Here is an 11,148-nt window from a genome sequence, read left to right on the forward strand (position 1 = left end):
GACATTAGAAATACCGCACCTCCTATCAAAGAGTGCGTCTACATCGGGAGCTAAGGCAGAAGAGAGTGAAGGAGACAAGATCCGTCATTAAAGAAACTAGAATCATTTGTTTCAAAAGACATCAGTTCACATTTTTAAGAGTTACTGATTACGCTTACATAACTTTCTTCGTCTATGGATTGGTCGGTTATCCGATTAATTTAGAAGAAGGGATGACACACGTCCCCTTGAATGGCGGTGACATAGTTCATCTTCTAACTTGGCGACGCCATTCAACAAGTAGTTAGGTGGTGGCTGTTAATTGTCTGTTATTCTGATAATCATTTCTCTTTAACACACATTCACGTTAATAGTTCAATAACTTACTTTACAATACATTGTAGAGAGTTCTCGCTTTATACACACTTGAGTTTATAAATAACAGATGGTAGTTCTATTTACACAGGTATTGTCTTTGCTCAGTTTGGGAAATCCACTGTCCTTTTCTTTTGAGTGTAACGTTTTCAACGTACTTGTTTTGTGTCGATATTGGATGCTAAATAGTCGTTTCACTGTTATTAAAAAGAAGGGTTTACGTGAGTTCCAGTTTTAGATTCTCCACTGATTCCGTATAACAATATATTATGTGTCTAGGCGTAGAACCGATGTCGACGTAGAGACTACGTGTGACGGGTGACGATACAGGATGACGAATGATATCAGCCCATGGAGTTGTCTGTCTGGACAACTCTTTCAGCACAACACACAACAATTGTGTGTTGTGCTGAAAGAAAAATATTAGACATAAAAATATAAAATTGTCGTTCTTGGTATCAAGTACAGAGAAATAAATTTAAAACTTTTTTTTGTATTATCTTCGAGATCCTTTGAGTTTTCTGTCAAAGGATATGACCTTTCGTAACGTTTATTTTGTCTTATTTTGTTTATCGCTTTTTGTCGCGATTGTGGTACAACACAACACAGTCTTTAACATCCTCGCTCTCTATAAAAGTTCATAACACGCACTATGTATAAGCATCAAGTTTCGAATGTGATCTTAGCGAAACTGTTTCTCCAAAAGTGTCTGAACTCGACCTAACTGTCTATTGTGTGTTTTCTTTGGAGTTCTGGCGTGTTCTATCAGTGCGATTAGTGTGTCTGTTACCTTTTCTCGTAGAGTGATTTCTTCTTTCGACAGGTGTGGCAAGGGATTTATACAATCATTTGCTTGTTTGTTGTTGCTTAGTAATTTAGGAGGTGAGTGTGGTGTAAATTGACAGGTAATCCACTACTTGTTCATAAGGTTCTATAAACTCTACCAAGAGTGTGTGTTGTGTATTTACGTATGTTCTTGTAAATCAATTAAATTCCCTAAAAATAGGTTTAGGGGGGTTTCTTTCCGGTTGAAAGCGAGATATCAAAACATGATTAATGTCATTGTCTTTCAGTAAATCTTTGAAGCATTGTCTGTAACGAGTGCAACAAGTTTTCCAACTGTGTATTTGTACTGTTTGTGAATTCTTCTTACTATAGCAAATACTGTTATTGGCTTCAAGGCAGATAAGTTAACCTATTTAGAAAAAAAACATAGAAAATTAGTAAGTATTTGACACTACCTCATTGCAGGTGGCGCTGGCTCATCCATATCGACAGATACTAAAAGCATTGATTGTGTTGGAAGTATTGAGTTCAATATTACAACTTTTTTTTTTGGCTTAGCCTTCTTTTACATAAGTCAAGTTTTTAAAAGCCGTTGACTGTATCAGTGCATATTTGAGAAATAGCGGTATAGGTGCCTCAAACACAGTGAGTATGCCAGGTTAACGATCCTCTACATGCGTTAGGGATACATAGAAAACAGTGATTGCCACTGTCATTGCATCTGTAGAACAAAGCATCATTGTGAATCTTGTAATTTTCTTGAATTCCCTCAGATGGGTTGTCTGATAGAAGTGTTTCTACCTTATGCCACCTAGGATCTAAATCCTGCCATGTTGCCGTATTATTACACATGTCTAAATAATATTGGGTATGATGAGTGTCTTTCATGTAAAGTATTCAGTATCCTGCGATTTGTTGAGTAAGGTCAAAAGTTCAGTTATCCCTTGCGGAACACACAGTAAAGCGTCAGTGATGACATATTCTTACTTTGTAGATGCATTATTTCCAAGTCCTGTTCTTGAAGAAATGCTATACAACTAGTAGTTAGAGGGTGCAGTAACTTTTATGTTAATAGAAAACTTAATGTCTGCAGATTGTAGTACACTTTGATGTATTTACCATAAACATAATAATTAAAGTTTTTAAAAGCTCAAACGACAGCTAGAGCTCAATATCCATGTTCACATTTAGAAAAAGTTCTGTTTGCAAAATTCATCATATCAGTCTCAATTTTACCCTCTCTCTCCAGATTGTAAGTAGTTTCTACAATAGACTAGAAATTCCTTCATTAACCACTTCGCAACAGATAAAAGAACAAATTGACACCACAACACGACAATATGTTATGGCTGCTGTAGGGCCTAAATTATTCTATTACTATTGTTATTATTATTATTATTAGTAGTAGTAGTAATAGAATAGTAGTAGTAGGAGTGCTAAGTCACGAAGCATTGGCAGCCCGAAGTCTTCCAATTTCTTGCACTTCAAAATTAAAGATTCCAGCAATCAAATGATTTAAGAACAGTAAGTATAATTTTAAATGGGGGGTGCAAGGTGTGGGTGATGCAAATATCGCTAGCGAGAGAAGTGGTGCAGACGCAGCGCATTTTGTAACCTGTGTCCACCCTGACTGCAGAAAGCTTTCTTTTGTGAGAAGGAATTCTAACTGGGACTCATGATACACTGACAATTGCTTCATCTTTCCATAAAAAAAAGTTGTTAGAAATAAGCAGTACCAATTATATCATTGTCTCATCTGCTTGTTGTTTAATAAAACACGTGAAAAATGAAATTTAGTATATATTTCGTCATTTTAAAAATAAAAGTATTCAAAGAAAACTGTTTTTTTTATTGTAAAGTTTAGTTCGGCGCTAATGCTAGTGACGGTAGAGGAGGGGGTTGGGGAACTCGCAAATGTGTGATTGATTGATCTCAGGGGTAATGATCTCATAAAGGGTTGGAACCACTGATAAAACTGACAAGCGCGTCAAAGTCTTTCTCGAACTCTGTATCCCAAACAAAGCAGTAATTCAGAGTCATTGCTGCATATTATACCTTCTACAAAAATTTACAAATCATGTATTGTGCTATGTTGTATCTACGGCCAGATTGTTTCTTACCTTGATTTTATATGTGGTTCTTGGTATTTTTTGCGAATATCTAGAATATTAAAAAAAGGATATATCTGTAGACTTTTTTGTCTTATTTCTTGTATAACTACAGCATTGGTCTATAGTGCTGATCATTAAAATTGCAACATCATGCAAGCGGCATGCAACAAATGTGATATCTGCACGAAGTGTACTGCACCCTTGAATGTGCAAAATATTGGCATTTCAGGGCGACCGCACAGATTATGTAACGCCGCCTACATTCTGCACATTAGAAATATTATACAGCGGATTTCACATTCAGAAACCGTATTTGAATGCTGGTTGTTTGCGAGAAGATCGTACTATGCCTTGTGCAAGACGGAACATCTATCCTAATACGTAGGAATTCTGCAGCGGGCGGATTATGGCTTACCTGCACTGCGTTTTATCATTGTACGATATCGCAACTCGCGTTTGTCAGGATCTCATGACTGCCATGTAAACGTGAAATCAGTGTGTTCAAGCTGAGTGTACTCAACGCCATGCAGATCTCAGCACGTCCATCGTTGGCTCGGCCGTGCAGGATTGCACAGCTGCGTTGTGTTCCTTGAGTCAGAATTTAGGACTGTCTGCAGCGAGTCAAGTATCCTCACAGACAATGACAGTACGTGGGAGCACCGCGGACTGTAATCAAGGTGCACATTGTTGCGGCTATCCATGACACAGTAGCAGGGAGTGTGGTGCGCCCACGGCAAGACTACATGACAGTGGGGCCACGTCGTCTCTTCAGGCCAGACTCGGTTCTGCATGCAGTATCGCGATGGACCCAACTGTATGTGGGGCTACGGATATGATAAACGTTACCACACTGGAGTCATCATCATCATGCCGACGAAGCACTAGGAGTGATGGAATGGGATGCTATGGGGTACGCAGTCCGATCACCTCGTGTTCAAATAGATGGTATTCTGGACGGCTGGCTTTACATTTCTCTGTTGTTAATTCTGATATCTATATTCTATCTTATTCCGTTCGGTTGTAACACGCACAATTGTAGGGTGCTGTTTATTTGCGTTGTAGCCTCATATTATCGCATTATGTAAGTGAAACGATTATGCAAGGGTTACTGCTTTATATACAATTCGAAGCATACTGATATCTTGTTACAGATGCGAGATACTGTGTTTAAATTTTTGGAAATTTTCAAAATGGTTTATCGGGATCATATGCGTGGAGAAAAGTCTTAGTTGTGTATTATTTATTGCATTTTGACATTAGACAGACGTATTTCAGTGTCTGAAAGGTACACGGAAACAATTAAAAATTAGTTCGAGAAAAATTTTTAAATAGTCCACAGCTACAAAGACAGTAACTCCGGCACGCACAGTTACGCATGTAGGGACTACGTGTTCGGCGTATGCTCATTTCAGTCGCTGTCTCAGGTTAGGATTTGGAGCAGATAACGGAATAGACGTTTCGTACTAACGTTAGTTTTACACGTTATTGTCACAGTACGTTAGTTTTTTTAAAAAAAGATTTTAGGACTTATCGTTGAGGAAATTCTAGCTTTATTAGATGAAGCCAACAAGGAAGACGTCAGTGAGTTTCCGACAGGTGATTAGGTAAGTGCTAATTTCATCATCTTCTGGCGGAGAGCATCTAAGTGGATCTGACAGAGAGCCACCAAATAAAATATACAAATCAGCGAGTGCACCGTTTGATAAAAAGCCACACCGGTATTAGCACTGGCCTGCAGTTGAGGATTTGCAGCCTAGTCATAACTGCAAAAGGAGGACAAGAAAAATGTGTGTGAAGCGTAATATTCTATTGCCAAGAAGACCCAGAGTGCTTTCATGATAAATAATTTAAATATGTTAGGTAGTCTTGTCCCACACAATTGTGTGGGTTCAAAATTTTTGCGAAAGGGGAAAACTAAAAATTTCTTACTTATTAATATACCATTTTATGAATATTATTCCCTCATGGTTCTTGTACATATTATATATTACCTACCTTTCCCTATAGCTTACCCCTGTTGTTGTCAGAATTTCGACCATCGTGCACCATTTTGCATTGTCGAATGCTTTTTAAAGGTCGACATATCTTATGAACGTGTATTGATTTTTCTTCAGTCTTGGGCCCATTATCAACCACAACGTAAGAACTGCTTCTCTGTTGCCTTTACATTTCCTAAACTAGTCATCTAACAGATTGGCAATTTTCTTTCTCCTTCTTCTGTGTATTTTTGTTGCACAGAAACTTTAGAGGTCTTCAAGCTTCGTCCGAGGCAGAATGCGGCAGAAATCAAATATTCATGTGGCCCGCGGTTCTTAACTGTATTTTACAACAATATGCATCTAGAAATTAACACCCGGAACCAAAAACGTCAACAAACTTCAACAGCTTCTTATGAGTGTACGCTTCCCCACAAAAATACGTACAGCGACAGTAATGTTTTTAGATGAGCTTAATTTTAATTGACAGCGATGAATTCTACCATGAGCCAAGTAAAGTTGACCGCCAACCTCAGCGGCTGACGTGTAAGTAATGCGGCCACAGTGGAGTTAAAGGATGTGACAACGGAAATGTTTTATTGTTTGTCTTCCACACAATTAAGTTGCGTTGTGCTTCATACCGACAAGCTGCTATGGTACAAATTTCAAACAGAAGTAACACAGAATCGTGTATGAGCATTATAGAGACGGTCATCTACATATGCGGTACATATTTGTAGCAAGGAATACGACAGTAAATTAAGGCTGTTGTAATACAGTGCAATTAATAGAAAAAATTATATTCAAAACATTTAATAACCATCTGTGATAATTAATTTTTGAGAACATCTCTCGTGGAGAAACAGCGGTCTGTTTAAAAGTACTTTAAAAATGTATTACAAAATAGTATCGACAGCAAAAGCATTTACTTCGGTGGCAACCAGTTTTGGTCAGTGTTTGACCGTCCTCAGACTGTCATACCATGACGGTAAGCGGTGAATGGAGTGGGTGTTGTAACTCCATTCACCGTATGAGGATCTGAGAACACTGACCGAAATCGGTTACCACCGAAATAAATAGTTTTGCGATCGGGACTGTTTCTTAATCCATTTTTAAATTTGTAACTGTTTAGTTTACTTCACATTTTTTTGGAGTCATCAGTCTTCTCACTGGTTTGATGCAGTCCACCACAAATTTCTATCCTGTGTTAACCGCTTCATCTCAGAGTAGCACTTGCAACCTACGTCCTCAATTATTTGCTGGATGTATTCCAAGCTCTGTCTTCCTCAACAGATTTCAGCTCTCTATAGAACCATGAAGTCATTCTCTAAAGTCTTAATAAATGTTCTATCATCCTGTCCCTTCTCCTTATCAGTGTTTTCCACGTATTGTTTCCTCTCCGATTCTGAGCAGAATCTCCTCGTTCCTTACCTTATCAGTCCATGTAATTTTCAAAATTCGTTTATAGTAAGACTTCTCAAATGCTTCGATTCTCTTCTGTTCCGGTTTTCCCAGAGTCCATATTTAACTCCTATACAATGCTGTGCTCCAACCGTACATTCTCAAAAATTTCTTCCTCAAACTGAGGCCTCTGTTCCAAACTAGTACACTTCTCTTGGCGAGGAATGCCTTTTTTTGCCAGTATAGTCTGCTTTTGATATCCTCCTTGCTCCATCCGTCATTGGTTATTTTGCTGCCTAGATAGTAGAATTCCTTAACTTCATCTACTTCCTGGCCAGCAATCCTGGTGTATAATTTATCGTAGTTCTCATTTCTGCTACTTCTCGTTACTTTCGTCTTTCTTCGATTTACTCTTGATCCATATTCTGTGCTCGACAGACTGTTCATTCCATTCAGAAGATCACATAATCTTCTTCACTTTCACTCAGGATTACAATGTCATCAGCGAAACGTATCCTTTCACCATGAATTTGAGTCCCACTTCTCAACCTTTCTTTTATTTCCATCATTGCTTCTTCGATTTACAGATTAAACAGTAGGGGCGAAAGACTACATTCCTGTCTTACACCCTTTTTACTCCGATCACTTCGTTTAGGTCATCCAGTCTTATTATTCACTCTTGGCTCGTGCACATTTTGTATGTTACCCATCTCTCCCTACAGCTTACCCCTATTTTTCTCAAAATTTCGAACATCTTGCACCATATAATTGCGTAGGCTTCCGCGGCCAGAATCAGTCGACATAAAAGTTTTCTGGGTGTGGTACCGCGTCATAATGCATAAAACTACTGCTTCTGGAGAAAAACCAACGTTTCGGCCACGGTTGCAGCGGCCTTCTTCTGGGTCTAATGGTGACCATGCCCAGAAAACTACATTGCCGAACGCATTTTCCATGTCGACAAATCCTACGAACATGACTTAATTTTTTCTTCAATCTTGCTTCCATTATCATCTGCAACGTCAGAATTGCCTCTCTGGTGCATTTACCCTTCCTAAAGTCAAATTGATCGTCATCTAACACATACTCAATTTTCTTTTCCATTCTTCTGTTTATTTTTCTTGTCAATAACTTGGATGCATTAGCTACAAAACTAATTATGCGATAATTCTTGTTATCAGACAAATCTTCTCCCTCATCGAGGCCTTCAGTGCACTCTTTCCACCTATCCGCTCTCTCCTCTACATTTAACAGTGGAATTCCCGTTATTCTGTTAATGTTACCACCATTGCTTTTAATTTCACCCAATATTGTTTTGACTTACCTCTATGCTGATTTCGTGCTTCCGACAATCATTTGTCTTTCGAATTCTGCACATTTTTCATGCATTCACTTCGCTTAGCTTCTCTGCACTTCCAATTTATTTCATTAATCAGCGACTTTATATCTGTTTTCCTGAATTTCACTTAACATCTTTGTACTTCTTTATTTCATCGATCAATTGAAGTATTTCTTCTGTTACCCATGGTTTCTTCGCAGTTGTCTCCTTAGTATCTAACTTTTTCTTTCCAAATTCTGTGACTGCCCTTCAGCTGTACTGCCTACTGATCTATTAAGTATTGCTGTATCTATAGCCTCACATAACTTAAAGGTTATCTCGTTATTCTTTAGTACTGCCGTATCCCACTTCTTTTCGTATTGCTTCTTCCTGACTAATCACTTAAACTTCAGCCTACTCTTCTTCACCACTACATTGAGATCTGAGTCTATGTCTGCTCCTGGGTACCCCTTACAATCCGTTATCTGATTTCGAAATCTCTGTCTAACCATGATGTAATCTACCTTTTCCAAGTATACCTCCTCCTCTTGTGATTCTTGAACAGAGTATTCGCTATTAATGCCTCATTCATCGTTCTAAGCCCATATTCTCCTGTAACTATTTCTTCTACTCCTTTCCCTGCAACTGCATGCCAGTCCCCCATGACTATTAGATTTTCATCTCCCTTTAAGTATTGTATTACCCTTTGAATATCCTCATATATTTCCTCTATCGCTTCATCTTCAGCTTGCAACGTCGTCGTCTATACCTGAACAGTCGTTGTCGACGTTGGTTTACTGTAGATTATGACAAGATTATAACTATCACTGGACTATTCACAGTAAGACAATCTGTGCCCTATCTTTCTATTCATAACGAATCCTACTGCTGCTGCGTATTTCATAATCCATTTAAATATAAGTGTAGTTACCGCTGTTAAGCAATTAATAATCCACTCACATAGACAATGCAACAATATTCAATAAAAACAATACCAATCACCGTTATATAGGTTTATTTCTAGGCAACCAGTTTCGACGTTACACTACGTCATCTTCAGGCCAAAACTGCTCCTTCGTGTTACAAATAAAGCAGTGCCTTTAACTGGTCTCGTAATACCATTACGGTTATACGCGCTCGTTGGACAACAGTCAGTAAGTGTTTTCCAACGAGCACGTATGCCCGTAATAGCTATTACGAGACCAGTTAAAGGCACTGCTTTATTTGTAACACGAAGGTTACTGGATTGGAACAGTTTTGGCCTGAAGATGACGTAGTATGACGTCGAAACTGGTTGCCTGGAAATAAACATATCTAACAGTGATTGTTATTGTTTTTATTGAACATTGAACAGCCATAATCCCATACTCCACCAGAAGATGGAGCTACATTCATTAAATAATGCAACAATAGGTCGTCAGGCAATTACAGTGTCACAGTTTTAGGGTCACTGAGAGTGGTAGCAATTAAACAGAGAATAGTCGACAAGGAGTGTTCCGAATGTTGCCGACGTAACGATCAATAATGGGGGATCAGCGGCGAACTTACTGCGTCCTTACTATAACTAGTCTATTTGGGCTCATAACGTGCTAATTCATGTAAGTTACCTATTATAATTAGATTGGTACATCTGTGGTCATACGTGCCGTCTAATAATGTCTGCATTTGGCTCTTGAGCAAAAAAGTTTGACGACCACTGCGTTACAGCTTAAATGAGTGGGCGGTGCAATGACTCGTTCGCCCCATGCATTGGTCATCGCGAGAGAACCTATCGAGGTAACGCAGTGGCTAGCACACTGGACTGGCATTCGGGAGGACGACAGTTCAAACCCGCCTCCGACCATCCAGATTCAGGTTTCGCGTGATTTTCCTAAATCGCTTTAGGGCAAATGCCTTTGAAAGGTCACCGCCAGTTTCCTTCCCCATCTTTCCCTAATCCGAGCTTGTGCTCCGTCTCTAACGACTTCGTTGTCGACGGGATAGTACACACTGATCTGCTCCCCGTCCGCGAGAGTACTCCACGGCGGAGAGCCGGACCTGCTTGCGCAGAGTCGGCGGCTGCCTGCGTGCCGGAGCTAATCGCCGCGACCCGCGGGTCAGCGCGGCCAATCAGAGCGCGGCAGTCCCGCCGGAAGCAGCTCCTCTCGGCCGCGCGGCCGCCCATTAACCCGATCCCTGCCACCAGCCTTTCCCCGTAACGGACGCGCAACAGCGGACTGGTGACGTCAGCAGGTCTACGCGACGCGCACTAGGGATGTGACCACTCTGAGCACCTCAGCGGCAGTTTGACATTGTCCGTATCCAAAATCCTACCGAAAAGTTAAAAGGAAAAGTTTTATTTTATTTTTATACATGTAACTTTTGTGTCAGCGGTCCTGAAACTGACTTGAAGCGAACGGGCTCGATGTCCCGTCCAGTATCCAACTCTCCATATCTATAAGTAAGTGCTGCAGCTCGATTAGCTAAAACTGAATAAAATTAATTTAATGTTGAGAACTGTGTCTGATCTACGACCAGTCCAGTTCAGTTTGTTATAAAATAGCCACTCCAAGCTGCTAAAAGGTTTTGTTTTCTGCGATTAGTTTACACCTATCATCATCTAGCAGAAATTTTGAAATTATTTGGAGTGAATCAACATATCTATAAATCTGAAATCTAATCCGTGATCACTTATCACTGTGCGAATAGGTGCCCTTTTCATGTGGTATGACATTTTCAGCTAGGCGCTTCAGTCCGGCATCACGCGGCTGCTATGGTCGCAGATTCGAATCCTGCCTCGGGCATGGATGTGTGTGATGTCCTTAGGTTAGTTACGTTTACGTAGTTCTAAGTCTAGGGGACTGATGACCTCAGATGTTAAATCCCATAGTGCCTAGAGCCATTTGACCCATTTGACATTTTCAGTTTTGGAACTCATTTATCTACACAACTTGTAAGTGGGCTACTGCTTAGAAACTGGACTAATACTGAGAGGTGGCAGAAGCCCCCTCTAATGTTTCTATCTTACTCTAATTCGATTTTTCTCTCTAATTGCATGCGGTGAAAAGTTGCTATTCCTTCACACGCGGACTTTCCACGCAGCGTCTCTCGTCACCCGGGTGATCCAGTGACAGGCGACTTCCGCTGAGCTTGAAAGGGTTAAGCCGACGGGTGTGAGGGAGTCGAGTGGATGCTTTCCAAAAGCCGAAATTGTCATAAGAGCGGG

Source organism: Schistocerca americana, chromosome 8, assembly GCF_021461395.2.
Source record: "Schistocerca americana isolate TAMUIC-IGC-003095 chromosome 8, iqSchAmer2.1, whole genome shotgun sequence".
Taxonomy (NCBI): domain Eukaryota; kingdom Metazoa; phylum Arthropoda; class Insecta; order Orthoptera; family Acrididae; genus Schistocerca; species Schistocerca americana.